This window comes from Thalassophryne amazonica, chromosome 17 (assembly GCF_902500255.1).
Source record: "Thalassophryne amazonica chromosome 17, fThaAma1.1, whole genome shotgun sequence".
Lineage (NCBI taxonomy): Eukaryota > Metazoa > Chordata > Actinopteri > Batrachoidiformes > Batrachoididae > Thalassophryne > Thalassophryne amazonica.
The window spans coordinates 41,592,132-41,619,440 of NC_047119.1; the positions used below are offsets into that span (position 1 = coordinate 41,592,132).

General features: G+C 47.9%; 1 long non-coding RNA gene across 1 annotated transcript; it reads right to left on the minus strand.

The window, feature by feature from the left end:
• Positions 1-159: 159 nt before the first annotated feature.
• LOC117529936 lies at positions 160-23,718 on the minus strand. Its single transcript, XR_004566153.1, has 3 exons — positions 23,535-23,718; positions 17,166-17,171; positions 160-170 (listed from the first exon to the last, which is right to left on the minus strand). It is a non-coding gene; the product is annotated as an uncharacterized LOC117529936 (long non-coding RNA).
• Positions 23,719-27,309: the final 3,591 nt, after the last annotated feature.

Consider the following 27,309-nt stretch of genomic DNA (forward strand, 5'->3'; position numbering starts at 1 on the left):
TGTGTCCTTGGCCAGGTGAAATGTGGGTGTGTCCCTAACTAGTTTAAATGTGGGTCTGTACTTCACCAGGTGAAATTTGGGCATGTCCTTGCCAAAGTGAAATGTGGGTGTGTCCTTGACCAGGTGAAATGTGGGAGTTAATGAAGTATGTTAATGAAGTATTGATGAGGCTGATGTAGTAAATATGACGATTGGGTCAAGACTGATGATAACGTTGATAAGCTAATGATGACGGTCAAGATGAGGCTACTTGTTGGTGGTGCTGCCATGAAGCTAATTATCTTGCTGTATGGTTGTGAAACTTAACTGAACGAATCTAACCAGTGACCTACAGCGACCACTGGATGTCTTTGATACTGGATCTCTTTGGAGGATCCTTGGGTCCCAGTGGACTAACTTTGTATCAAATGAGGGTTACTTGGAGATACTACGATGAGGAGCATATCACTTGCATTGTGAGGGAGCCGTTGGGAAAGTGTAGTGACACGGACCTACAACAGGGGGCGTAAATGAACGGACAATGGAAGGAGTCAAATTATAACACTTTACTGTTGTGAATGTCACAACCAAACACAGCAGATTCAGAATGTGCAACAGTCAATTAATAAAGATGTCGTGTGGGCAGGCTCGACGATAGGAGACGCCCGTCTGGAAACGAACCGGAACCACACGATTTCCACCGCCACCTGAACCCGAGGAATACTGGAGCCGCCAAGTCCCGGAGTCCCCAGGTGGCCACCTTCCTGGCGTGTCGGATCTGGTACTGCTGGCAGAAAGCAAAAGACAGTCAAAGGGTGGGTGTGTGAACACCCAGTAACAATGGTGGGAATGCCACCTCCACCTCTCACTCAACACGTTGCAGCGGTCTCAGATGAAAAGGAGCGCCGTTTTGCACAGCCTCCGCAAAAACGACCGGTTCTCCTGCAAACACTCACAATAACAGATTTATAAATCACAAAAGGCTGAGAGTATTACCTCCAGATGAAGATGATATCTCGGCAGTTTGGTGGAGGTGTCTTCCTGCTTTTATACCAGATGTGATGATTAGTGACAGCTGTCACGGATGATGGGTGACAGCTGTCACCACGGCTTGTTCCTGAGGCGGCAGCGCCCTCTCGTGCCTGAAGCCCGCACTTCAGGCAGGGCGCCTTCTGATAGTGGGCCAGCAGTACCTCCTCTTCAGCGGCCCACACAACAGGACCCCCCCCCCCCCAACGGGCGCCTCCTGGCGCCCGACCAGGCTTGTCCGGGTGGCGATGATAGAAATCGGCCAGGAGGGCCGGGTCCAGGATGAAGCTCCTCTTCACCCAGGAGCGTTCTTCGGGTCCATACCCCTCCCAGTCCACCAAATACTGGAAACCCCGGCCCATTCGACGGACGTCCAAGAGCCGGCGAACTGTCCAAGCCGGCTCCCCGTCGATAATACGGGCAGGAGGCGGCGCTGGACCGGGTGCACAGAGGGGCGAGGTGTGATGCGGTTTTATCCTGGAGACATGAAAGACCGGATGGATCCGCAGTGAGGCCGGGAGTTGGAGCCTCACTGCGGTAGGACTGAGGACCTTGAGGATGGGGAAGGGTCCAATGAATCGGTCTTTCAACTTGGGGGACTCGACCTGGAGTGGAATGTCCTTGGTGGAAAGCCACACCTCCTGCCCGGGCTGGTATGTGGCGGCCGGGGACCGTCGACGGTCTGCATGGGCTTTAGCCCTCGTCCGGGCCCTCAACAAGGCCGAACGGGCGGTGCGCCACACCCGACGGCATCTCCGCAGGTGGGCCTGGACCGAGGGCACACCGACCTCTCCCTCCACCAAAGGAAACAAAGGGGGTTGGTACCCCAGACACACCTCGAACGGGGAGAGGCCGGTGGCAGAGGACACCTGGCTGTTATGAGCGTACTCGATCCAGGCCAGATGTTCACTCCAAGCTGTCGGGTGTGCGGAGGTCGTGCACCTGAGGGCCTGCTCCAACTCCTGGTTGGCCCGTTCGACCTGTCCGTTAGTCTGCGGGTGATACCCAGACGAGAGGCTTACAGTGGCCCCCAGTTCCCGGCAGAAACTTCTCCACACCTGCGAGGAGAACTGGGGACCGCGATCCGAAACGATGTCTGTTGGTATCCCATGCAGCCGGACAACATGGTGGACGAGGAGATCCGCTATCGTAAGTATGGTGGTGTGTCCCCGGGGCGGCGGGAGGCCCGTGACAAAATCCAGACCGATGTGGGACCAGGGGCGGTGGTCAGCCTTGCCCCTGGCGCAGGCCTGGATGTAAGCCCGGACATCAGTCTCCAGGGACGCCCACCAGAAGCGCTGCCGGACTACTGCCACGGTCCTACGCACCCCTGGGTGGCAGGAGAGCTTGGACCCTTGACAGAAGTCCAGAACGGCAGCTCTGGCTTCTGGTGGGACGTATAGTCTGTTCTTCAGCCCTGTTCCGAGATCCGGGCTCCGTGCCAGGGCCTCCCGGACGGTCTTCTCCACGTCCCAGGTCAGAGCAGCCACGATAGTGGACTCCGGGAGAATGGGTTCCGGTGGATCCGACAGCTCGGTCTTGACTTCCTGTTCATGCACCCGGGACAGGGCATCCGATATTTGGTTTTTGGTCCCGGGGCGGTAGGTGATCCGGAAGTCAAAACGGCCGAAAAACAGTGACCAGCGGGCTTGCCTGGGGTTCAGTCGCTTGGCGGTCCTGATATACTCCAGGTTCCGGTGGTCAGTGAAAACCGTGAAAGGCACCGACGCTCCCTCCAACAGGTGTCTCCACTCCTCAAGAGCCTCTTTCACCGCAAGGAGCTCTCGATTGCCCACGTCATAGTTCCGCTCTGCTGGGTCAACCTGCGGGAAAAATAGGCACACGGGTGAAGAACCTTATCGGTTTCTCCGCTCTGGGATAGCACGGCTCCTATCCCTGAGTCAGAGGCGTCCACTTCAACCACAAACTGGCGACCAGGATCGGGTTGCACCAAGACCGGTGCAGTCGAGAACCGGCGTTTCAACTCCCTAAACGCGGCTTCGCACCGATCCGACCAGGTGAAGGGAACTTTTGGTAAGGTCAGGGCCGTCAGGGGGCTAACTACCTGACTATACCCCTTAATGAACCTCCTGTAGAAATTTGCGAAGCCGAGGAACTGTTGCAGCTTCCTACGGCTTGTAGGTTGGGGCCAGTCTCTCACCGCTGCGACCTTGGCCGGATCCGGGGCGACGGAGTTGGAGGAGATGATAAACCCCAGGAAGGACAAAGAAGTGCGGTGAACTCACACTTCTCGCCCTCCACAAACAACCGGTTCTCCAACAACCGCTGCAGGACCTGACGTACATGCCGTACATGGGTCTCAGGGTCCGGAGAAAAGATGAGTATATCATCCAGATATACGAAGACGAATCGGTGCAGGAAGTCCCGCAAGATGTCATTAACCAAAGCTTGGAACGTCGCAGGGGCGTTAGTGAGGCCGAACGGCATGACCAGGTACTCAAAATGACCTAACGGGGTGTTAAATGCCGTCTTCCATTCGTCTCCCTTCCGGATCCGAACTAGGTGGTATGCGTTCCTAAGATCCAACTTTGTGAAGATTTTGGCTCCATGCAGGGGGGTGAACACTGAATCCAACAAAGGCAACGGGTATCGGTTGCGAACCGTGATCTCGTTCAGCCCCCGATAATCAATGCATGGACGAAGACCGCCATCTTTTTTTCCCACAAAAAAGAAACCTGCTCCCATTGGAGAGGTGGAGTTACGGATCAGCCTGGCAGCTAAGGAGTCCCGGATGTAGGTCTCCATTGATTCGCGCTCAGGTCGGGAGAGGTTGTACAGCCTGCTGGACGGGAACTCCACGCCTGGCAACAAATCGATGGCACAATCATATGGATGGTGCGGGGGAAGAGTGAGTGCCCGATCCTTGCTAAAAACGTCAGCAAGATCGTGGTACTCAACCGGCACCGCCGACAGATTGGGGGGAACTTGGACCTGCTCCTTAGCCTGGGAACCGGGAGGAACCGAGGATCCCAAACACATTCGATGGCAGGTTTCGCTCCACTGTACCACCACCCCGGACGGCCAATCAATCCGGGGATTGTGTTTCATCATCCAGGGGAACCCCAGAATCACACGGGAGGTAGATGGAGTCACAAAAAACTCAATCTCCTCCCTATGATTCCCTGACACTACCAGAGTTACTGGTGGTGTCTTGTGTGTGATTAAAGGGAGTAGGGTGCCATCTAGTGCTCGCACCTGCAATGGTATAGGTAGCGCCACCAGAGGGAGCCCTACCTCCCTGGCCCATCTGCTGTCTAACAGATTCCCTTCTGACCCTGTGTCTACCAGTGCTGGGGCCTGAAGGGTTAAATCCCCACTAAGGATTGTAACTGGGAGTCGTGCGGCAATATGTGTGTGTCCCACGTGAATTTTTTGGCCCACCCTAAGCCCAGTTTCTAGGGGCGGGCGTTGGTGTTTAACCGTTCGGGGCAATCGCTCAATTGATGCTCCATTGAGCCACAAACAAAACACGCCCCGCGTGGAAACCTCCTCTGTCTATTAGGTGGTCTAAATGTGGCCCTGCTCGTGTCCATAGCTTCATCAGCAGGGGGAGCTGTCGCCCCACGGGATGTAGAGGCCAGGGAGCGTGGGAAGGGCGGACCTTTCTCGGACCCGGAAGGAAGAGGGACGGCGCGCGCCCGGCCACGTCCTTCGTCTCGTTCCCGACGCCGTTCCTCCAACCGATTGTCTAACCGTATAACGAGATCAATAAGCCCATCTAATTCCCGCGGTTCATCCTTGGCCACTAGGTGCTCCTTTAGGACTGACGACAGTCCGTTTACAAAGGCGGCGCGGAGCACAGCGTTATTCCAGCCGGACCTCGCAGCCGCGATGCGGAAGTCGACTGCATAAGCGGCTGCGCTCCGGCGTCCCTGTCTCATCGACAGCAGCACGGTTGAAGCGGTCTCTCCCCTGTTAGGGTGATCAAACACAGTTCTGAACTCCCTCACAAACCCAGTGTATGTGTGAAGGAGCCGTGAATTTTGCTCCCAAAGCGCCGTAGCCCAAGTGCATGCCTCTCCCCGAAGCAGAGTGATCACATAAGCTATTTTGCTTGCGTCTGACGCGTACATGACGGGACGTTGTGCGAAGACGAGCGAACACTGCATAAGAAAGTCCGCGCACGTCTCCACACAACCTCCGTACGGCTCAGGAGGGCTTATGTATGCTTCAGGGGATGGTGGGAGGGGTTGTTGAAACACCACTGGAACATTTATATCCTGCACAGGATCGACAGGAGGAGGAGCTGCAGCAGCGCCCTGAGCACTCGCCGCCACTTGCGCGGAGAGAGCCTCCACCCTGCGGTTCAGGAGGATGTTTTACTCGGCTGTTTGATCCATTCGAGCTGTAAAGGCGGTGAGAATATGCTGTAGCTCACCAATCATGCCTCCTGCAGATGCCTGCGCTCCCTGCTCTCCCATTGGTTGTTCAACAGCCTGGTGATGTTGGGAAAGTGTAAGTACACGGACCCACAACAGGGGCGCAAATGAACGGACAATGGAATAGGTCAAATAACAACACTTTACAAACTTTTCAAAGGTCAAATTACAAGGTGTCGTGTGGGCAGGCTCGAAGATAGGAGACGCCTGTCCAAAGCAGAACCGGAACCACACGATTTCCTCCGCCACCAGACCCCGGGAATACTGGAGCCGCCAAGTCCCGAACTCCCAGGTGGCCACTGCCTCCGCGTGTCGGACCTGGTACTGCTGGCGAGGAACAAAAACACAATTAAACGTGGGTGCGCCTGCACCCAGCAATCTGCACGGCAGGGAAGCTACCTCCACCTCTCGTTGGAGAAAAAGTCTGTTATCACTCACAAAAATCACAAAAAAAAGGCTTTCTATCAAGCAGTCAGGCTGAGGATATTACCTTTCAGGTAGAACGATATCTCGGCAAAGAGGTGGAGATGACGTCTTGCTGATATACCGATGCAGATCAGATGAGTGGTGACAGCTGTCACAGGTGATGAGTGTCAGCTGTCACCCCGGCTGCTCCTGTGAGGCGGCAGCGCCCTCTGATGCCTGGAGCCCGCACTCCAGGCAGGGTGCCCTCTGGTGGTGGCCCACACAACAGGACCCCCCCCTCAACGGGCGCCTCCTGGCGCCCGACCAGGCTTGTCCGGGTGGCGGCGGTAGAAATCGGTCAGGAGGGCCGGGTCCAGAATGAAGCTCCTCTTCACCCAGGAGCGTTCTTCAGGTCCGTACCCCTCCCAGTCCACCAAATACTGGAAGCCCCGGCCCATCCTACGGACATCCAAAAGCCGGCGCACAGTCCAAGCCGGCTCGCCATCGATGATCCGGGCAGGAGGCGGTGCCGGACCCGGAGTACAGAGGGGTGAGGTGTGATGTGGTTTGATTCGGGACACGTGAAATACAGGATGGATCCGCAGTGAGGCCGGCAGCTGAAGCCTCACTGTGGCTGGACTGATGACCTTCTGGATTTTGAAGGGACCGATGTAACGGTCCTGTAACTTGGGGGAGTCCACTTTGAGGGGGATGTCCTTTGTCGACAACCACACCTCCTGCCCTGGCCGATACGCAGGGGCCGGGGTCCGCCGACGGTCTGCATGGGCCTTTGACCTCATCCGGGCCCTCAGCAAGGCAGAACGGGCGGCACGCCACACCCTACGGCACTTCCGTAGGTGGGCCTGGACCGAGGGCACACCGACCTCTCCCTCAACCACTGGAAACAAAGGCGGTTGGTACCCCAGACATACCTCGAAAGGGGAGAGGCCGGTGGCTGACGACACCTGGTTGTTATGGGCATACTCGATCCAGGCCAGATGGGTACTCCAGGCCGCCGGGTGCGCGGCTGTCATGCAACGCAGGGCCTGCTCCATCTCCTGATTGGCCCGTTCTGCTTGCCCGTTGGTCTGGGGATGGTACCCGGATGAGAGACTCACCGTGGCCCCCAGTTCCCGGCAGAAGCTCCTCCAGACGTGCGAGGAGAACTGGGGACCGCGATCTGAGACAATGTCTGTTGGGATCCCATGCAGCCGGACGACGTGGTGAACCAGGAGGTCCGCTGTCTCCTGGGCCGTCGGGAGCTTCGGGAGGGCCACGAAGTGGGCCGCCTTGGAGAATCGGTCCACTATCGTGAAGATGGTGGTGTTGCCCTGGGACGGCGGGAGACCCGTGACAAAATCCAGGCCGATGTGGGACCAGGGGCGATGGGGCACGGGCAGCGGCTGGAGCAGACCCGAAGCCCTACGATGGTCAGCCTTGCCCCTGGCGCAGATGGTGCAGGCCTGGATATAATCCCGGACGTCGGCCTCTAGGGACGCCCACCAGAAGCGCTGCCGGACAACTGCCACGGTTCTTCGCACCCCTGGATGACAGGAGAGCTTAGAGCCGTGACAGAAGTCCAGGACTGCAGCCCTAGCTTCTGGTGGGACGTAAAGTCTGTTCTTCGGCCCAGTTCCAGGGTCCGGGCTTCGTGCCAGGGCCTCCCGGACGGTTCTCTCTACGTCCCAGGTGAGGGTGGCCACGATAGTGGACTCCGGGATGATGGGTTCCAGTGGATCCGACAACTCCGTTTTGACTTCATCTTCATGTACCCGGGACAAGGCATCCGATCTCTGGTTCTTGGTCCCGGGACGGTAGGTGATCCGGAAGTCAAAACGGCCGAAGAACAGTGACCAGCGGGCTTGCCTGGGATTCAGCCGCTTGGCGGTCCTGATATACTCCAGGTTCCGGTGGTCAGTGAAAACCGTGAATGGCACGGACGTTCCCTCCAACAGATGTCTCCACTCTTCAAGAGCCTCTTTCACCGCAAGGAGTTCTCGATTGCCGACGTCATAGTTCCGTTCGGCCGGGGTCAACCTGCGGGAAAAATAGGCACACGGGTGAAGGACCTTATCGGTCTTCCCGCTCTGGGAAAGCACAGCTCCATTCCCTGAGTCCGAGGCGTCCACTTCAACCACTAACTGGCGACTAGGATCGGGCTGCACCAGAACGGGTGCAGACGAGAAGCGCCGTTTCAACTCCTTGAACGCGGCATCGCAACGATCCGACCAGGTGAAGGGAACTTTTGGTGAGGTCAGGGCTGTCAGGGGGCTAACTACCTGACTGTAGCCCTTAATGAACCTCCTGTAGAAATGAGCAAAGCCGAGAAACTGTTGCAGCTTCCTACGGCTAGTGGGTTGGGGCCAGTCTCTCACCGCCGCAACCTTGGCCGGATCAGGAGCGACGGAGTTGGGGGAGATGATAAACCCCAGGAAGGACAAAGAGGTGCGGTGGAACTCACACTTCTCGCCCTTCACAAACAGCCGGTTCTCCAACAACCGCTGCAGGACCTGACGTACATGCCGGACATGAGTCTCAGGATCCGGAGAAAAGATGAGTATATCGTCTAGATATATGAAGACGAATCGGTGCAGGAAATCCCGCAAGACATCATTAACTAATGCTTGGAACGTCGCGGGGGCGTTGGTGAGGCCGAACGGCATGACCAGGTACTCAAAGTGACCTAATGTGGTGTTGAATGCCGTCTTCCATTCGTCTCCCTTCCGGATCCGAACCAGGTGATACGCATTTCTAAGATCCAGTTTAGTAAAGATTTTGGCTCCATGCAGGGGGGTGAACACGGAATCTAATAATGGCAACGGGTATAGGTTGCGAACCGTAATCTCATTCAGCCCCCTGTAATCAATACATGGACGAAGTCCGCCATCTTTCTTGCCCACAAAAAAGAAATCTGCCCCCATCGGGGAGGTGGAGTTCCGGATCAGCCCGGCAGCTAATGAGTCCCGGATGTAGGTCTCCATTGATTCGCGCTCAGGTCGTGAGAGGTTGTACAGCCTGCTGGACGGGAACTCAGCGCCTGGAACCAAATCAATGGCACAATCGTACGGACGGTGCGGGGGAAGGGTGAGTGCCAGATCCTTGCTGAAGACGTCAGCAAGATCGTGGTACTCAACCGGCACTGCCGTCAAATTGGGAGGGACTTTGACCTCCTCCTTAGCCTGGGAACCGGGAGGAACCGAGGATCCTAAACACACCCGATGGCAGGTTTCGCTCCACTGAACCACCACCCCAGACGGCCAATCGATCCGGGGATTGTGCTTTAACATCCATGGGATGCCCAAAATCACGTGGGAGGTGGCAGGAGTTACAAAAAACTCAATCTCCTCCCGGTGGTTTCCAGACACCACCAGAGTTACTGGTTGTGTCTTGTGTGTGAGTAAAGGGAGGAGGGTGCCATCTAGTGCCCGCACCTGCAATGGCGTAGGAAGCGCCACCAGAGGGAGCCCTACCTCCTTTGCCCATCTGCTGTCTAGCAGATTCCCTTCTGACCCCGTGTCCACCAGTGCTCGGGCTTGAAGGGTTAAATCCCCGCTCAGGATTGTGACTGGGAGTCGTGTGGCAATTTGTGTGTGTCTCACTTGAATGTCTTGACCCCCCCTTAGCCCAGTCTCTAAGGGCGAGTGTTGACGTTTTGGCCGTTTGGGGCAGTCTCTCTGTGTGTGCTCTGTTGAGCTGCAGAGAAAACACTCTCCACGGATCAGCTTCCCCATTTTGGCCCTGTGCGTCTCCCTAACAACGTCAACAGGGGGAGCTGTTGCCCCACAAAGCGCTGTGGCTGTGGAGCGTGGGGAGGGCGGCCCCTTTTCGAACCCGGAAGGGAGAGGGGCGGCGCGTATCCGGTCACGTCCTTCGCCTCGCTCCCGACGGCGTTCCTCTAACCGATTGTCTAATCGTATAACGAGATCAATAAGCCCGTCTAAATCCCGCGGTTCGTCCTTAGTCACCAGGAGCTCCTTCAGGACCAATGACAGTCCGTTTACGAAGGCGGCGCGGAGGGCAGTGTTATTCCAGCCGGACCTCGCAGCCGCGATGCGGAAGTCGACTGCATAAGCAGCTGCACTCCGGCGCCCCTGTCTCATTGACAGCAGCACGGCTGAAGCGGTCTCTCCTCTATTTGGGTGATCGAACACTGTTCTGAACTCCCTCACAAACCCATCATATGTCAGAAGGAGCCGTGAATTTTGCTCCCAAAGCGCTGTACCCCAAGCGCGTGCCTTGCCGCGAAGCAGATTAATTACATAAGCTATCTTGCTAGAATCAGTCGCGTACATGACGGGACGTTGTGCGAAGACGAGCGAACACTGCATAAGGAAGTCCGCGCACGTCTCCACACAACCTCCGTACGGCTCTGGAGGGCTTATGTATGCTTCAGGGGAAGGTGGGAGGGGTCGTTGAACGACCAGTGGAACGTCACTGTTACGCACAGGGTCGACAGGAGGGAGAGCCGCAGCAGCGCCCTGAGGGCGCGCCTCCACCTGTGCGGCGAGAGCCTCCACCCTGCGGTTAAGGAGGATGTTCTGCTTGGTCATTAAATCCAACCGAGTCGTGAAAACGGTGAGGATCCGCTGCAACTCACCGATCATTCCTCCTGCGGGCGCCTGTGCGCCCTGTTCTTCCATTGGCCGTTCAACAGCCGGTTGACGCCCCTCGGGATCCATGACGTTGGCCGAGATATCCTGTTGGGAAAGTGTAAGTACACGGACCCACAACAGGGGCGCAAATGAACGGACAATGGAATAGGTCAAATAACAACACTTTACTGTTGCGAACGTGCACAACAAACACAACAGATTACACAATAGATCAAAGGTCAAATTACAAGGTGTCGTGTGGGCAGGCTCGAAGATAGGAGACGCCTGTCCAAAGCAGAACCGGAACCACACGATTTCCTCCGCCACCAGACCCCGGGAATACTGGAGCCGCCAAGTCCCGAACTCCCAGGTGGCCACTGCCTCCGCGTGTCGGACCTGGTACTGCTGGCGAGGAACAAAAACACAATTAAACGTGGGTGCGTCTGCACCCAGCAATCTGCACGGCAGGGAAGCTACCTCCACCTCTCGTTGGAGAAAAAGTCTGTTATCACTCACAAAAATCACAAAAAAAAGGCTTTCTATCAAGCAGTCAGGCTGAGGATATTACCTTTCAGGTAGAACGATATCTCGGTAAAGAGGTGGAGATGACGTCTTGCTGATATACCGATGCAGATCAGATGAGTGGTGACAGCTGTCACAGGTGATGAGTGTCAGCTGTCACCCCGGCTGCTCCTGTGAGGCGGCAGCGCCCTCTGGTGCCTGGAGCCCGCACTCCAGGCAGGGTGCCCTCTGGTGGTGGTGGGCCAGCAGTACCTCCTCTTCAGCGGCCCACACAACAGGTGACGCCCCTCGGAGTCCATGACGCTGGCTGAGATATCCTGTTGGGAAAGTGTAGTGACACGGACCCACAACAGGGGGCGTAAATGAACGGACAATGGAAGGAGTCAAATTATAACACTTTACTGTTGTGAATGTCACAACCAAACACAGCAGATTCAGAATGTGCAACAGTCAATTAATAAAGATGTTGTGTGGGCAGGCTCGACAATAGGAGACGCCCGTCTGGAAACGAACCGGAACCACACGATTTCCACCGCCACCTGAACCCGAGGAATACTGGAGCCGCCAAGTCCCGGAGTCCCCAGGTGGCCACCTTCCCGGCGTGTCGGATCTGGTACTGCTGGCAGAAAGCAAAAGACAGTCAAAGGGTGGGTGTGTGAACACCCAGTAACAATGGTGGGAATGCCACCTCCACCTCTCACTCAACACGTTGCAGCGGTCTCAGATGAAAAGGAGCGCCGTTTTGCACAGCCTCCGCAAAAACGACCGGTTCTCCTGCAAACACTCACAATAACAGATTTATAAATCACAAAAGGCATGAAGATGAAGATGATATCTCGGCAGTTTGGTGGAGGTGTCTTCCTGCTTTTATACCAGATGTGATGATTAGTGACAGCTGTCACGGATGATGGGTGACAGCTGTCACCACGGCTTGTTCCTGAGGCGGCAGCGCCCTCTCGTGCCTGAAGCCCGCACTTCAGGCAGGGCGCCTTCTGATGGTGGGCCAGCAGTACCTCCTCTTCAGCGGCCCACACAACAGGAGCATTGGCGTCAGCATTTTGTCCATGTGGTATGTTTTTCTGTGCATGATCCAGGACACCAATGCCTGAGTGTTAAGGACCTCACTAGCTGGAGAAGGCCAAGGGGAGGCACACGTGTCACCTGACTGTGGCAGACAGATTTTTAGGGATGTGGGAATGCACCTGTTGTCACTTTTGTGGTGTCATGGAAACACAGTACCAGTGTATGCTCCCAGACTTGACTTGAGATGAAGGCATGAAGCTGATGATGAAGTTGATGAGTATGGTGATGAGGTTGATGATATCTGATAAGGGTGGTGATGACACTGATGATGAGGTGGATGATGCTTTGAATACACCACAAAGACAACATATTTAATGTTCAAACTGATAAACTTTATTGTTTTTGTGCAAACTTTTGTGTTTTTGTGTTTTGTGGTGTGTGCAAATAGTTGTAGCAACAGGTGTATGAGGCATTAGAAGCAGCTACGATTCTACACATTTTGCATACGATTCATGCGCACTTTATGTGCAAATTGACCAAATTCGCACTATGTGTGAAGGGGCTCAAAGATTTTCAGTGAGTTTGGTGAAAATTTGTTAATTAGATTTTGAGTAACACACCTGTTTAACCCATCTTCTCAGCCCTGCCTCTCTCTTCCAGAAGAACTACTTCCGGTGTCGCCGACCAAACACTCCTCCCTAAAAATCGGTCCACCCTGCCTTCACTGCACATGTGTAATTTCTGAGCATCAGCACCTCATTTCTTCTTAAAACTGTACTCCAGTCATCACCTATCTCAGCGACAGATAATTTGAAGCTTTTGTTCAACAATCATTTCCACATAAATTATGCATTATTTCATGATAAAAGCAGCTGCTGCTGTGCCAACATCATTTGTTACTAACCTATGAAATTGTTCACAGACTGGCCCCTCCCTACTTAAACCTTATGTACGGCCCAGGCACTGCATTCTCAGGGTGCAGGACTAGGTCCCTAGGGTGAATAAACAGTCTCCGGGTCACAGAGCTTTCTCTTATCATGCACCCGCTTTGTAGAATGATCTCCCTGCATCAATAAAACAGTCAGATTCTGTAGAGACTTTCAAGTCCAGACTTAAGACGCACTTATTTTCTCTTTCGTATGGCTAGCATACTGGCTTAGTATGTTACTATGCTTTCTACCCTTTTAAATTAATTTAAAAGGGTAGAAAGGGTAGTAAACCGAGTGAGCCGTGGCCTCAACTTTATCTAAAGTCTGGATCTTTTAGTGAAACCTAGGGCTAGTGGCCGGTGATCACTTTATTATTTCTTCTGGCTTTCTTGTTGCTTAATGCTGACAAATTATACTGTATTTGTTGCCTTTCGGCCGCATGATCCTGTTTTTTCTCTGTATTTGAGGTGTGGCTTCTGCAGGCCTCCCATCCTGTACACCAGCATGGACTCTCAAAACATCCCAAAACTTCCTATATATTCGTATTGTCAGTTGTGTCAGTAACATGGCCCAAGCAGAGGGTCGCCCCTTTGAGTCTGGTCTGCTTGATGTTTCTTCCTCAAATCATCAGAGGGACTTTTTCCTTACTACTGTCACCTGGGTGCTTGCTCTGGGGGTTGGTAAGGTTAGGCCTTACTTGTGTGAAGCTCCTTGAGGCAACTTTGTTTTGGTTTGGCACAATATAAATCAAATAAATTTAACTGAAATTTCAGAGCGCCAGTAATGACTCGTCAATTATCCCTTCATTTTCTGCTTAAAACGGCCTCATTTCTGCTTAAAACTGACTTTAGAATGATTTAAGAGGTTTTACTTTGTCATCTGATGGTTAATAATCACATTATTCCCTTTGATCGCTTTGGGTGTAGAGAGTCAGACTCAGACGAGCTGCTGTGTTCCGGAATGGCGCATGCACAGTGAAGGCAGGGCGGACCAATTTTTTTGGGGGGGGACCGTTCGGTCTGCGACAGCAGGTCAGAATCACACATGTGCAGGCTTCAAAATACCACAAACATATGACAAACAACAACACATGCACACCATCAGCTGCTGAGCAGAGCTTAACCACGCCCCTTGTTCTATAACCATTCCGATCACACATACTGGGAAAGGAACTCTGCAGAACTCTACTTTGAAAACAGACTTCAGTCCTGGTCACGTGGAAGTGTGGCTAAAGCACATTTACCTATGTGGTGTCGAGTGGGCGGGGCTTGACGCTTCCAGGCCTCTTGTGGAATTTGTCACCCTTTTTGTGTCACCACTGTGAAGCTAATACACAAATACTACAGCTAAGATTAAACTATACAGGTACCCGCATCCGTCCATCAACAGGCAGAGGAGAGCAATTACAAGACTGACTTTTTTCTCATCATGCCCGTCTGCACTTACACTTAATGCAGGTTTTCTGTAAACATCAAATAACAATGTAGTGAAATCTTTAGACAGCTTGTGGACTATCCCAGCGCATACCTGTCCTGCCTTATGCCTGTAAACACCAGGCAAGAGGTGTGTTTTAGTGTCTAGATTACAGACTTTAGTGATGTCATAAAGAAAGAATGTTAAAAATGAGATCAAAGGAAACCTTACTTAACCATGATCAACTCTTTCCTGAATGAAGAATTATCTGTCTGATAAATTTTGTTGAAATATGTCCTTTGTCTTTTAAGATTTTGTGTCCAAAAGTGCAGATGATGACTAACAGTCACCCTTCCTCTGGAGGTGCTTCATTACAAATACTTCACAACAGTCATTATTTCATTTTCTGGACCCGCCTCTTCCAGTTTAGGGTAACGAGGGTGGACCCTATCTCAGCAGTGACTGAGTGAGTCACAGGGCTGACACCAAGAAAAACACATTCACACCTACAGTGAATTTGGAGTTTCTAGTTCACTGAACCTGCATGTTTTTGGAAGTGGGAGGAAACTGGAGCATCTGGAAGGAACCTACGTGAACCTGGGGAGAATATGTAAACTCCACACAGAAAAGAGCAGTGGGGAAGAGATCCCACAACCTTCTTGCTGTGAGGCAGCTAAGCCACCGTGCCGCCCTATTTCACATCATGACTCCAAATATTTCACATTTGAATTGGCATCAGTTTTGACCTTTAAAAACAATTGCACAGTGTTACGTGCTGCTCGAAGGTGCAACAAAATAACAAATGTAAATCGGAGCGTTTGACCAACATTGACCCTTGGAGCATCTCAGCTGGAATGAAGCACCAGTTGATCCTTTGTAGTACAGATTCAATAAAAAAGAATTTTCTTTATGTAACAGTGTAGCCCCGTTTGACCGAGAGAGTAACAAAACAAAAACCAAAACATCAAGTGATGTTTCCTCGACAGTGCTTTTAATTTACAGTCACCTCATTTTTCTGAGGCCAAATTTGAGGAAAATAATCATTTTCTGCCCGTGATTAAAGGTCATCCCAATAATTTGCTCACAAAGAGCACAGCTCCAACTCTTTAAAATTTAATGCTGTGATTGATTTATTAACTTATTCATTTATTTTTGAATCGGGCCAAAACTAGAAGTTTATTGAAAGCAGTTACATGAAAAAAGCTCCACCCTGAGGGTAAGAAATTTGAATCTGAGTGTTTGATAATCTGCAGCAATCATGTGACAATGTGAAAGTGGGCGGGGCCATCTGAACTAGTGTGCCTAGATAGAGAGAGTGGCGACATGACGAGTCGAAAAAAAATCGGTCACGTGACTCCTGGTGCCATCTTTGGTTCAAAATAGCATTCGCTGTTAATGTGTCTGCATGTAAATCCAGCTATTTTATTTATTCATTTGCTGAAAATGCTAGGTTGTTGTGAATTTGGAGGCACAAATTGACACAGCAAGTGCTTCAAGATGTATAGATTTCCTTCAGAGCCGAACACAAGAAAAATTTGGGAAAATAAAGTCAGCTGTGTGGGATGGAAGTGACTTCATCGTCAAAGCTTTGAGAGGTAAATTTATTGTTCAGTCCCACGTACAGTAAAACTCATCAAAACCGTTATTGTATAAACTGGATATTCGCAGTCACCAGACAAAAAAGACCCAAAGTTTTTGTATTGTTTTCCATGTAATAAACATCGTATATAACGGATTTTGTACAATGGATTTTTTACTCACATTGGATAAAATGTCCCATCCGAATGCAATGTATTAACATTAAACCCCTCGCATGTGAGACCGGAGTCATTTCCGTGACCGTTTATTTTTTCACACCGTGTTCAGGCTCTGAGTCGCAACCTGACGCACACATCAGGCTGCGGCAGGCTGCGCAGTGAAAGCAGCAAAGTGTGAAATCATAGCTGGCTGTGATTTGACACTTTCAATCCGTCTGCCATCATATTATAATAGCATTTACAGTGCACGTGCTGATTACAAATGGATCAGAAAAGTCCACAACTTTACAGCGCAAAGTCGGTAATAGAGGAAAATGTACAGCTTACCTTTGATTTGGAGGTGATGATTGTAGAAAGAAAAGCTTGTTGAGGGTCAAATTATTCCAGAACAAAGCATAATCCAGAGACGGAGAACTTTAAACTGTGACTGTCATTGTATGACACGGAGCTGCATAAATCAGGGTTAAATTAATTAAATAAGTCATCAGAAATGGTAAATTTATGTAAATTTGATAGCTTAACAATTTTTATATTATTTTGATAGCACCTGTACCTGGATGTGTTGCTGTATGTGGTTAAATGATTTAACAAAATGTTGAAAACATCAAAGGTTCATTCAATAGTTCAGTGCATTTGGAACCAAAATGGCACCATGTTCTGAGTTAACGCCACTCTCTGTATCTAGGCACACTAATCTGAGCTGTTTTGGACCAGCCTCCTCCATGTAAACCAAGTCACTTTACGCAAAAGCTGAGGCATTGTGAGAAATGGAAATTCAGAGTTAGCTATGAGTTCACTGACTACTGCAGCTGACCTCCAGATTACATTTGATTGGATGAAACATTGTAGCTGTCTGGAGCGGACACTAGGATGGGTTGCAGATGATTGATACACCGTCTTTTGGACAGGAGATGTCGAGAACAGAAGGAAATTTTTAATCATAAACATGAAAAATGTTTTTAAAATACCCACATTTCCTTGATTAATAGCCCGGGTGTTTTTTTTTTCAAACCGTGTGGAAACCCGGTGCCTAAACGAGGCACGCTCATATTCAAGGCAGGCAAATATTAACAGAATGCAGCTTGCTGCCTGCTCTGTAATTTCTAAGTTTCACACATATTCCTGGGTGTGGTGAACCAAAGACTACCGCTTTACATCTGTCATGTAACGTCTAGCTAGATGTTCTCAATATCTTATAATCAGCTTGCCTTGCCATATTACAATAGCTTCGACCACTTGAAGTGGGATTCCTTCCAGGGTGGTGATGATGTCTTCATCTAGAGTGAGTTTGGGATCTTTTTCTTCCTCCTCCAGCTGCTGCAGGTCAGCAGTCAGGGCTTAATCTGTGCTGATGATTCCTAATGACTCGAAGAGTTTGGATGTGACTCTTTAGATCCTTACTGTTGAGATTGGCCAGAATTTAGAAACGTACCCACCACACATGGCGTGTATAAATTCCAGCCCAGTCTTACCGGCAGTAAGGCTCGAAAGAGTTACATTCAAAAGCTTTGAATCATCAGGAAATGTCCGAGCAGAATCGTCCACCCTCATCGCTGACCTGCAGCAGCGGGAGGAGGAAGAAGAAGATCCTGAACCCACTCCAGATGAGAAAAATCATCGTCCAAAATCATCCCCACAAAATTGTCTACACAAGATTCCTCACAAAAATGGTCAAATCAGAATTGACTTTTATACAATAGTCTAAATTTTCGGGCTTCACAACTTGACCGCAAGTAAAGCTGAATCGTGAGTTCAATGTGCGGGACGGCTCACTTGTAATATGTTATGGCAATTTTTTTTTCAAAGCTGAAGAAATAGATCTGCTAAGTTCTGCTTCCTTTGTTTCATTTAATGACAATATGCTGTTCTTTTTGGGAAACCCAACAGCTTACAGCTTTGTCTCAAGTGTGTAAGAACTGTACTTCCTGACCAGAATATTGTCTGTCAGCACACACGCTTGAGCAGGAGGCTGCCATTTGGACCCGCGAATGCTCACACAGACTTCACCTCATCACCACCGTGGACACTGAACAGTCACACGGTCCTCGTCTAGTCTCCACTGTGGCCCCTGGAGAGTCACACGATCATCCACCTGGCTTGGCTGTGGTTTCTTGCTGGCCACCTGGGAATCCCCGGGACCAGATACGTACCTTCTTGCAGCCGTGGGGTTGTCCACCAGACACAGTTCGGGACATTGGACGTCTGCCCAGTTGGCTTCTGGCTTCGACTATTGGCGTGGACTGGTCACAACACCAGCCATGGACAGTTTATCTTGGGTTCCGCTGGCAATTAGGCCGTGACTTTTGCAATTTTTTGTCTAGTGGTTGTCATTTTGTTTCTCCTGGGTTGGGTCACGGCGGTTATCGCCTTCCGGCCCCCTCCCTCCCACCCTAGTAGGGTTTTCTGTGTGTTCCGGGTGTTTTGTTGGTGTCAGTCTTTGGGTTTTTGTTTTTCTTTTCTGTTCTGGTCCTTTCTGTGTTTCCTCGTTCTGTTTTGGGGGTGGGTTGTTTAGCGCCGTTGGAGCCGGAACTTGGGGGGAGGGGTACTGTTGGGGGTCTGCCCGGTGGCCTGTTTGGCCATGGTTTTTGGTTTGGTCATATCCGTGGGTTTTCATTTTACCTAATGGCTCTTGGGGTTTTAGGTTCCATATGCATTCAGTTGTTGTTGATTTCTTTAAGTATTAGTATTTTGTGTATGTGTTCATTCTCTGTAGAGGTTTCTTTGTTCATGTCCGTGTTCCCTCATGTTCCACCCCTGCACCCTCATCTGTCTGTAGTGTTTTCCTTTGCACTTCTTCACATTTTCACATTGCTGTTTTCCATTTGCACTCCTTCACTTCTTTGAGTTTTCATTAGTCTTTGTGTTCTGTTCGCTTACTTAATGTTGTTTTTCACTCTTGCACTTTATCACTCCTGAGTTCTATGTTTTGTGATTTCTGTTCTTCTTCAGTTATTGTAATTTATTTTCCTTCTGTCCTATTGTCCTTCTATTGCCATGATTATTCTTACACTGGGTTTGTCTGTTCAGTTATGTCAACCCTAACCCTAACCCACCTGTAGCCTATTTCACCTGCATTACGTAAGCACTTCCTTGTTGGTCAGTCAGTGCTGGCTCATTGTTAATGACACATTCTAATTACAGTTAAACACAATCCAACCACTAAGAGCAGTGGGCAGCCTCAGTCTGGTGCCCGGGGACCAACTCCAGATGTAGAGACACTGCCTTGGTCAGGGGCAGAGAAAGGAGAAGACCCTAAGGCAAGCATTTATTTTTTCCGGCTGAGTTTTGACCCGGCAATTAAATGAGCCAGGCCCGTATTTCAGGTCAGGTGTTTAATCAAGGAAATACAGTACATATTTAACTTTAAAGTAATAACCACAAAACACCCAACAAAAGTATGTTCCGGCACAGCTCTAAGCGAACGTAACAAAAGATGAAAAAAAATGCTTCTGTTTAATATGAAGATAAATGTCAGTGTTCTTCCTCTGTGGCAGAGGCTGAAGGCCGCTCAATGAGTTCAGCTGGAAGGAGGAGGAGGAGGAATGTTCCGGAATGTTGATACCAGGGACAAACACACACTCAGCGATCCGAGTGGAATCAAAGCGTATTAGCCGTGTGGTGTATAGTTCCCCCGTCTTTTCCCAGCATTCTCCACAGCTGTACGATTACACAGGTGTTTGGCAAAAACACACTGAGTGACCACAGAGGGGCTTGTGTGTGTGCATGTATGTGTTTACACTCTGTGTGGGGACCGCTTCGACTTTATACCACTCAAGTGGACGTTTGACCCTTGTTTTTTTTTCCAGAGTCCATTAAAGTGCCGTTTGAGGGCTACAACCCTCTTACAACCCCTGGGAAAAATTATGGAATCACCGGCCTCAGAGGATGTTCATTCAGTTGTTTAATTTTGTAGAAAAAAAGCAGATCACAGACATGACACAAAACTAAAGTCATTTCAAATGGCAACTTTCTGGCTTTAAGATACACTATAAGAAATCAGGAAAAAAAATTGTGGCAGTCAGTAACGGTTACTTTTTTAGACCAAGTAGAGGAAAACAATATGGAATCACTCAATTCTGAGGAAAAAATTATGGAATCATGAAAAACAAAAGAACGCTCCAACACATCACTAGTATTTTGTTGCACCACCTCTGGCTTTTATAACAGCTTGCAGTCTCTGAGGCATGGACTTAATGAGTGACAAACAGTACTCTTCATCAATCTGGCTCCAACTTTCTCTGATTGCTGTTGCCAGATAAGCTTTGCAGGTTGGAGCCTTGTCATGGACCATTTTCTTCAACTTCCACCAAAGATTTTCAATTGGATTAAAATCCGGACTATTTGCAGGCCATGACATTGACCCTATGTGTCTTTTTGCAAGGAATGTTTTCACAGTTTTTGCTCTATGGCAAGATGCATTATCATCTTGAGAAATGATTTCATCATCCCCAAGCATCCTTTCAATTGATGGGATAAGAAAAGTGTCCAAAATATCAACGTAAACTTGTGCATTTATTGATGATGTAATGACAGCCATCTCCCCAGTGCCTTTACCTGACATGCAGCCCCATATCATCAATGACTGTGGAAATTTACATGTTCTCTTCAGGCAGTCATCTTTATAAATCTCATTGGAACGGCACCAAACAAAAGTTCCAGCATCATCACCTTGCCCAATGCAGATTCGAGATTCATCACTGAATATGACTTTTCATCCAGTCATCCACAGTCCACGATTGCTTTTCCTTAGCCCATTGTAACCTTGTTTTTTTCTGTTTAGGTGTTAATGATGGCTTTCGTTTAGCTTTTCTGTATGTAAATCCCATTTCCGTTAGGCGGTTTCGTACAGTTCGGTCACAGACGTTGACTCCAGTTTCCTCCCATTCGTTCCTCATTTGTTTTGTTGTGCATTTTCAATTTTTGAGACATATTGCTTTAAGTTTTCTGTCTTGACGCTTTGATGTCTTCCTTGGTCTACCAGTATGTTTGCCTTTAACAACCTTCCCATGTTGTTTGTATTTGGTCCAGAGTTTAGACACAGCTGACTGAACAACCAACATCTTTTGCAACATTGCATGATGATTTACCCTCTTTTAAGAGGTTGATAATCCTCTCCTTTGTTTCAATTGACATCTCTCGTGTTAGAGCCATGATTCATGTCAGTCCACTTGGTGCAACAGCTCTCCAAGGTGTGATCACTCCTTTTTAGATGCAGACCAACGAGCAGATCTGATTTGATGCAGGTGTTAGTTTTGGGGATGAAAATTTACAGGGTGACTCCATAATTTTTTCCTCAGAATTGAGTGAGTCCATATTTTTTTCCCTCTGCTTGGTCTAAAAAGGTAACTGTTACTGACTGCCACAATTATTTTTCCTGATTTCTTATAGTGTTTCTTAAAGCCAGAAAGTTGCCATTTGAAATGACTTTAGTTTTGTGTCATGTCTGTGATCTGCTTTTTTTTCTACAAAATTAAACAACTGAATGAACATCCTCCGAGGCCAGTGATTCCATAATTTTTGCCAGGGGTTGTATAATGAGGTTTAGATGTGGTTAGTGCTGTAGTTAAGTTGTGTAGTTGTGGTGTTTGGGAATTCATTATTATGTGAGTGAGAGTCATCATAAAGATATGAGGCCTTTCAAATTGACCAAAACTGAAAAAAAAAATTGTTTCTACCAAAATCTAAGCATTATAATGTGGGTTTATTTTTGTAACATGTTGCAAAATTACAGCTCATTTTAATGAAGAGGACATATTTGGTAGGAAATTTCATACTGAATATTATCTTTTACTTCATTACCGTCATGCAGACTAACTACAGGAAGAAGCGTGTATGTGCATGTGTGAGATTTTGAGATTACCCATGACCCATTGTATGTTAACATCCATAAGATTTCTTGTAAATTACTTCCAAATCTACCAAATATTGGTCATAGCATCGGATCCCTTGAATTTCTCCACCTCGGGGGTTGAAATTGTAAATTCTTTCCAGACAGCATCAATTTTGATCATATTGGCAATGACATATTCTGAATCCCTTATCTAAATGCTGATGAATAAAATTATAGTGCTGCCAAACAAATTATTTTTAGGACTTCAAGTAAAAAAACAACAACAACAAAACAGTTGCAATCTACCTTTCGGGACGAATAAATATTCAGGCGTGTGTGTTCATGTGTGTGTATGAAGTAACATGTGCATGTGTGTGCACACATTCATTTATGCACATGCTTGTGTGCATACATGTGCATGGATGCAGACAGCAGAGAAGCTGTCTGCAGAACTGCATATGATGTGCATATGCAGCTCTGCAGAGGAGCTGCCTGTAGGACTGTTTTTGTGTTTTTAGAATATATGTTTATGCTGTTAATTCCTTCCAGTGAGTCACTGCGGCAATTCGACCACCATCGTGTCAGCCTTTAAAAGGGCCACCGCATCCATTTCAACTTTGGGTCCAAAATATTAAACAGCACACGTGTTGTTACCTGCAACTGTTTTCCAAAGCAGAGAAATGGAATGATGACGAGTTTTCCTGACTTTTCTCAGCCCCACTGGATTCACTTCAATGTTTCAGTGCATCCGGAAAGTAGTCACAGCACTTCACCTTATTCCACAAGTTATGTTACAGCCTTATTTAAAAATAGACTAAATTAATTTTTTTCACTCGAAATTCTACTCACAAGGCCCCATAATGACAACATGAAAAATGTTTTATTTTAATTTTTGCACATTTATTCAAAATAAAAAACTAAGAGCTCACATATACGTAAGTATTCACACCCTTTGCTCAGTACTTTGTTGATGCACCTTTTGCAGCAATTACTGCCTCAAGTTTTCTTAAATATGATGCCACAAGCTTGGTGCACCTATCTTTGGACAATTTTGTCCATTCCTCTTTGCAGCACCTTTCAAGCACAATCAGTTGGATGCAGAGTGTCGGTGCAAAGCCATTTTCAGGTCTCTCCAGAGACGTTCAATGGGATTCAGGTCTAGGCTCTGGCTGGGCCACTCAAGGGCATGCACAGATTTGTCCTGAAGCCACTCCTTTGATATCTTGGCTGTGTGCTTAGGGTCATTGTCCTGCTGACAGTTGAACCGTGGGACCAGTCTGAGCAGGTTTTCATCCAGGATGTCTCTGTACGTTGCTGCATTCATCTTTCCCTCAATCCTGACTAGTTCCCCAGTTCCTGCCAGTGAAAAACATCCCCACAGCATGATGCTGCCACTACCATGCTTCACTGTAGAGATGGTGCCTGGTTTTCTCCAACATGACACCTGGCATTCAATCCAAAGAGTTCAATCTTTGTCTCATCAGACCAGAGAATTTTGCTTCTCATGGTCTGAGAGTCCTTCAGGCAAACTCCAGGTGGGCTGCCATCTGCCTTTTACTAAGGAGTGGCTTCCATCTGGCCACTCTACCATACAGGCCTGATTGGTGAGTTGCTGCAAGGATGGTTGTCCTTCTGGAAGGTTCTCCTCTCTCCACAGAGGAATTCCAGGAGCTCTGACTGAGTGACCATAGGGTTCTTGGTCACCTCCCTGACTAAAGTCTTTCTCCTCTGTTCACTCAGTTTAGATAGACAGCCAGTTCTAGGAAGAGTCCTGGTGGATCTCAACTTTTTCCATTTATGGATGATGGAGGCCACTGTGCTCATTGGGACCTTCAAAGCAGCATAAATGTTTCTGTACCCTCCCCAGATTTTTGCCTCAAGACAATCCTGTCTCGGAGGTCTACAGACAATTCCTTTGACTTTGTGCTTTGTTTGTGCTCTGACATGCACTGTCAACTGTGGGACCTTATATGTAGACAGATGTGTGCCTTTCCAAATCATGTCCAATCAACTGAATCTACCCCAGGTGGACTCTGATTGAGCAGTAGAAACATCTCAAAGATGATCAGTGGACACAGGATGCACCTGAGCTCAATTTTGAACTTCGTGGTGATTTCTTTTTTTTTTTAATAAATTTGCAAAAATCTAAAAACAAAGAAAAAAAGAGAAAAGTTTTTTCACATCGTCATTATGGGGTATTGTGTGTAGAATTTTGAGGGAAAAATGAATTTCATCTATTTTGGAAAGAGGCTGTAACATAACAAAATGTGGAAAAAGTGAAGACCGGTGAATACTTTCTGGATGCACTGCAAACAATAATAATAATAATAATAATGATAATAATAATAATAACAATAATAATAATAATAATACTAGGCTGGGTTTGTGGTGCCGGCTCATTATGTAATACATTATGGAGGATGATGTTTGCACTCCTGTTTTGACCCAGATGTGACAGACATGAAGAACGTGTTCTGGGTCAGATTGTGTTGCGTTCCCTGTTCAAGGTTAAAACACTCAGACTAAACCATGATATTTTGTTTGTTATGTAACCCGCCTGCTGTGTTCTCATGCAGATAACAACAGAAAATCAGACAGTTTGAGTTCACAGGATGACACGACACGTGAAAAAATACTCTTCATGATCTCTGAGAGATGATAAAAGCTGCTGATAATCTTCAGAGAATGAAATCAGTCAGTTTAACAGATTAATACCTTTTCTTTCCTTCCTTCCTGCCTTCCTTCCTTCTTTCCTTCCTTTTGAAATCATTCTGTGTCTTTTCTCTGCTGATTTTCAGTGGTATTTTGAGGCAGTTGCACCTGGGAGCTGAGCAACCAACTGTCCAGTTACTTTTGCGCCCTGAAAGTTGTGCTCCAAGCAAATCCAGCGTAACAGTGTCAAGTAAAAAAAAACAAACAAAACATGATAATATTACGGCCTTTATTATTAGTTTATCTCCATTAGTTCCTTTAATCTGCTGACGGGTTAACAGGAGACTTAGTACTTCTTAACAGCAAAACAGATCAAACCTCAGCTGGAGTTTCCCACATTTACCCAAAAAACATCATCTTTTCAAGAAAATCCTTCTCTAATCCACTCCACTATGCAGCTGTGGCTGGAGAAGCAATGGGCACATGTTCCACGCTGCACAGCTCCTCTAATCTTAGCCACAGAACTCTGAGACGCCTTCATAGTAGTCTGGCTCTCTTGGTGGCTTCTCTCACTCTTTTCACTAGGTTTTTTGAGACCTGCTGGCGTGCTAGACTTGCCAGCGCTCGCCTATAGTGGCGAGGAGTACGCACAGCGTTCAGTGGTGTTTAATGTAGCGTGTAAAACTGGAAGTACTTCAGGTAGGCGTCATCTGCTGCATCCTGGCTAGTGTTTTATCAACTTTGTTGCCCCCCTTTCATGGATGTGGTGGTTTTCAGCCCGTCACACAAATGACACGTGTGTGGCGTGTTAGTGGAAGCGTGTAAGTGGTGACTGCATTATGAGTGAATTGAGTGTCAAGTGTTTTGAACATGATCAAAACACTCTCCAGTGCCTGGCGAGTGCCATCAACTGTGCGGTGTTGTGTGATGTGTTTGTGGCGGGTAATGGCGAGTGAAATATCGAGTGCTACACGCGACTCTATAAACGCCACAAACACACTCTCTGTGTGAGAGGGGCTGTATATACATAACATCCCCTGACCTTCATTTATTCATTCATTTTCTGAACCTGCTTATTCCCATTGATGGTCATGGAGGGCTTGAGCCTATCCCAGCGCGCTTTGTGTGAAAGGCGGAGTTACATCTGTTTTAAACTAAAAGTGTCCACACCTTTGCATTCTAATAGTTTGGTTTTGATAAACATTTATAAATTTTTAAAATGTCACACATATTTAATTTCACTGTGATGTTAAAGGGCAGAATTACAGAATAATTACAGAATAAGATAAGACTGATTTTTTTAATGGTATAACAAAATTTAAATGTGTAAAAATCCAAATATTTTCATGCCACTGTACTAAAAATGTGAGAATGTGTGAGCTGGATGTTTTGCTTAGAATGCAAACTGTGACGATGTCATTTCTGCACCATGCTCTAGCACCTTCAAATTAAAGCTGACACTCTGAACATTAAGACTGATTATTGGGTTTCAGTGATAATAATTTGTGGTAAACAGCTGAATGTTGAGTTCTGGATTTACACAGTGATGTTGGTGAAAGTTTCACAGGTTTTTCTGCTCACCTTTAAAGCACAGTTCTTCCTGTGTGTCTGAGCCGGCTCGGGTCCGTCGCTTTTAATGTTTCATGTTGGGATGAGAGTGGGTTCAACATGCTCTCACTTCAAAAAAAATAAAAATAAAAAAAATAAAGTGTTTATTTGGCAGGAAGCGAGCATGGATCTGAGCTTTCAGTCAACACTCTCACATCGAATCTGGGTTTTGAAGGTCCGTGGACGGCAAACAGGCTTTCCACAGCAACAAATACGCCTTTATGTTGTAGCTGCACCTGTGTGTTTCTGCTTTTGCATTACGTGCAGGGTGTAATTTTCAGAAATAGGCCAGTCATTTTCTCCCTGCAGGCTGCAGGCAAGAGGGGGGAAAAAGTGCTGGAAAGTGTTTCCAGAGCTGAGTGCTTTGGTCCTGTTGTGGTTAAAGTGGAGACCTGACCTGCAATCAGGTGATCTCATAAGCACCGCACTCATTTTAACGCACAATCTACTCTAATTATTACAAGTATAAACTAGAGAGAAAGAGGAAAAACCCTCCAGTGCCAACATAGATATCACGGTTGTCAGAATTCAGCCGATCAGCAGAATATCTCTGTGATGTCATAAAATTGGTAAATGGACTGCACTTGCAATGGACTGGAAATAGCACTTTTCCATCTGAATGAGAAGCTCAAAGCACTTTACTATGATGCCTCACATTCACCCACACTGTAAAATCTAACGTGTCGTTTCAACTTAAAAATACGAGTGAAAGGGCTGCCTTAAAATTTCAAGTTAAGTGAAAGAAAATAAGTTGTTATCTAGGTTAGAGATTCCTTGTTGGGTAAACACCTGCGTTAGTTTGGGTTGATTTATCTTTCATAATTGATTTAACTCATTCAGGTAGTTGTTTGAATCTGAAATGGTCAGTTTTATAAACCTTTTGTTTCAGTTAAGTTGACTTGGATTTGTCAGTTGATTTAACTATTTAGGGTAGTTGTCTGAACTAGCAAATCTGTTTCATTTTAATTAAAACTGTAAGTTGTGTAAACCTTTTGTGTCAGTTAACTTGAGACTTGGATTTATTAATTGATTGACATGCTTGGTTGTGATTTGAATTTGCCCACACACACACACACACACACACACACACACACACACACACACACACACACACACTCTTAAATGAAATCGATTAATTTCACCGAGTGAAATTTTTACCTCCGAAGAAAC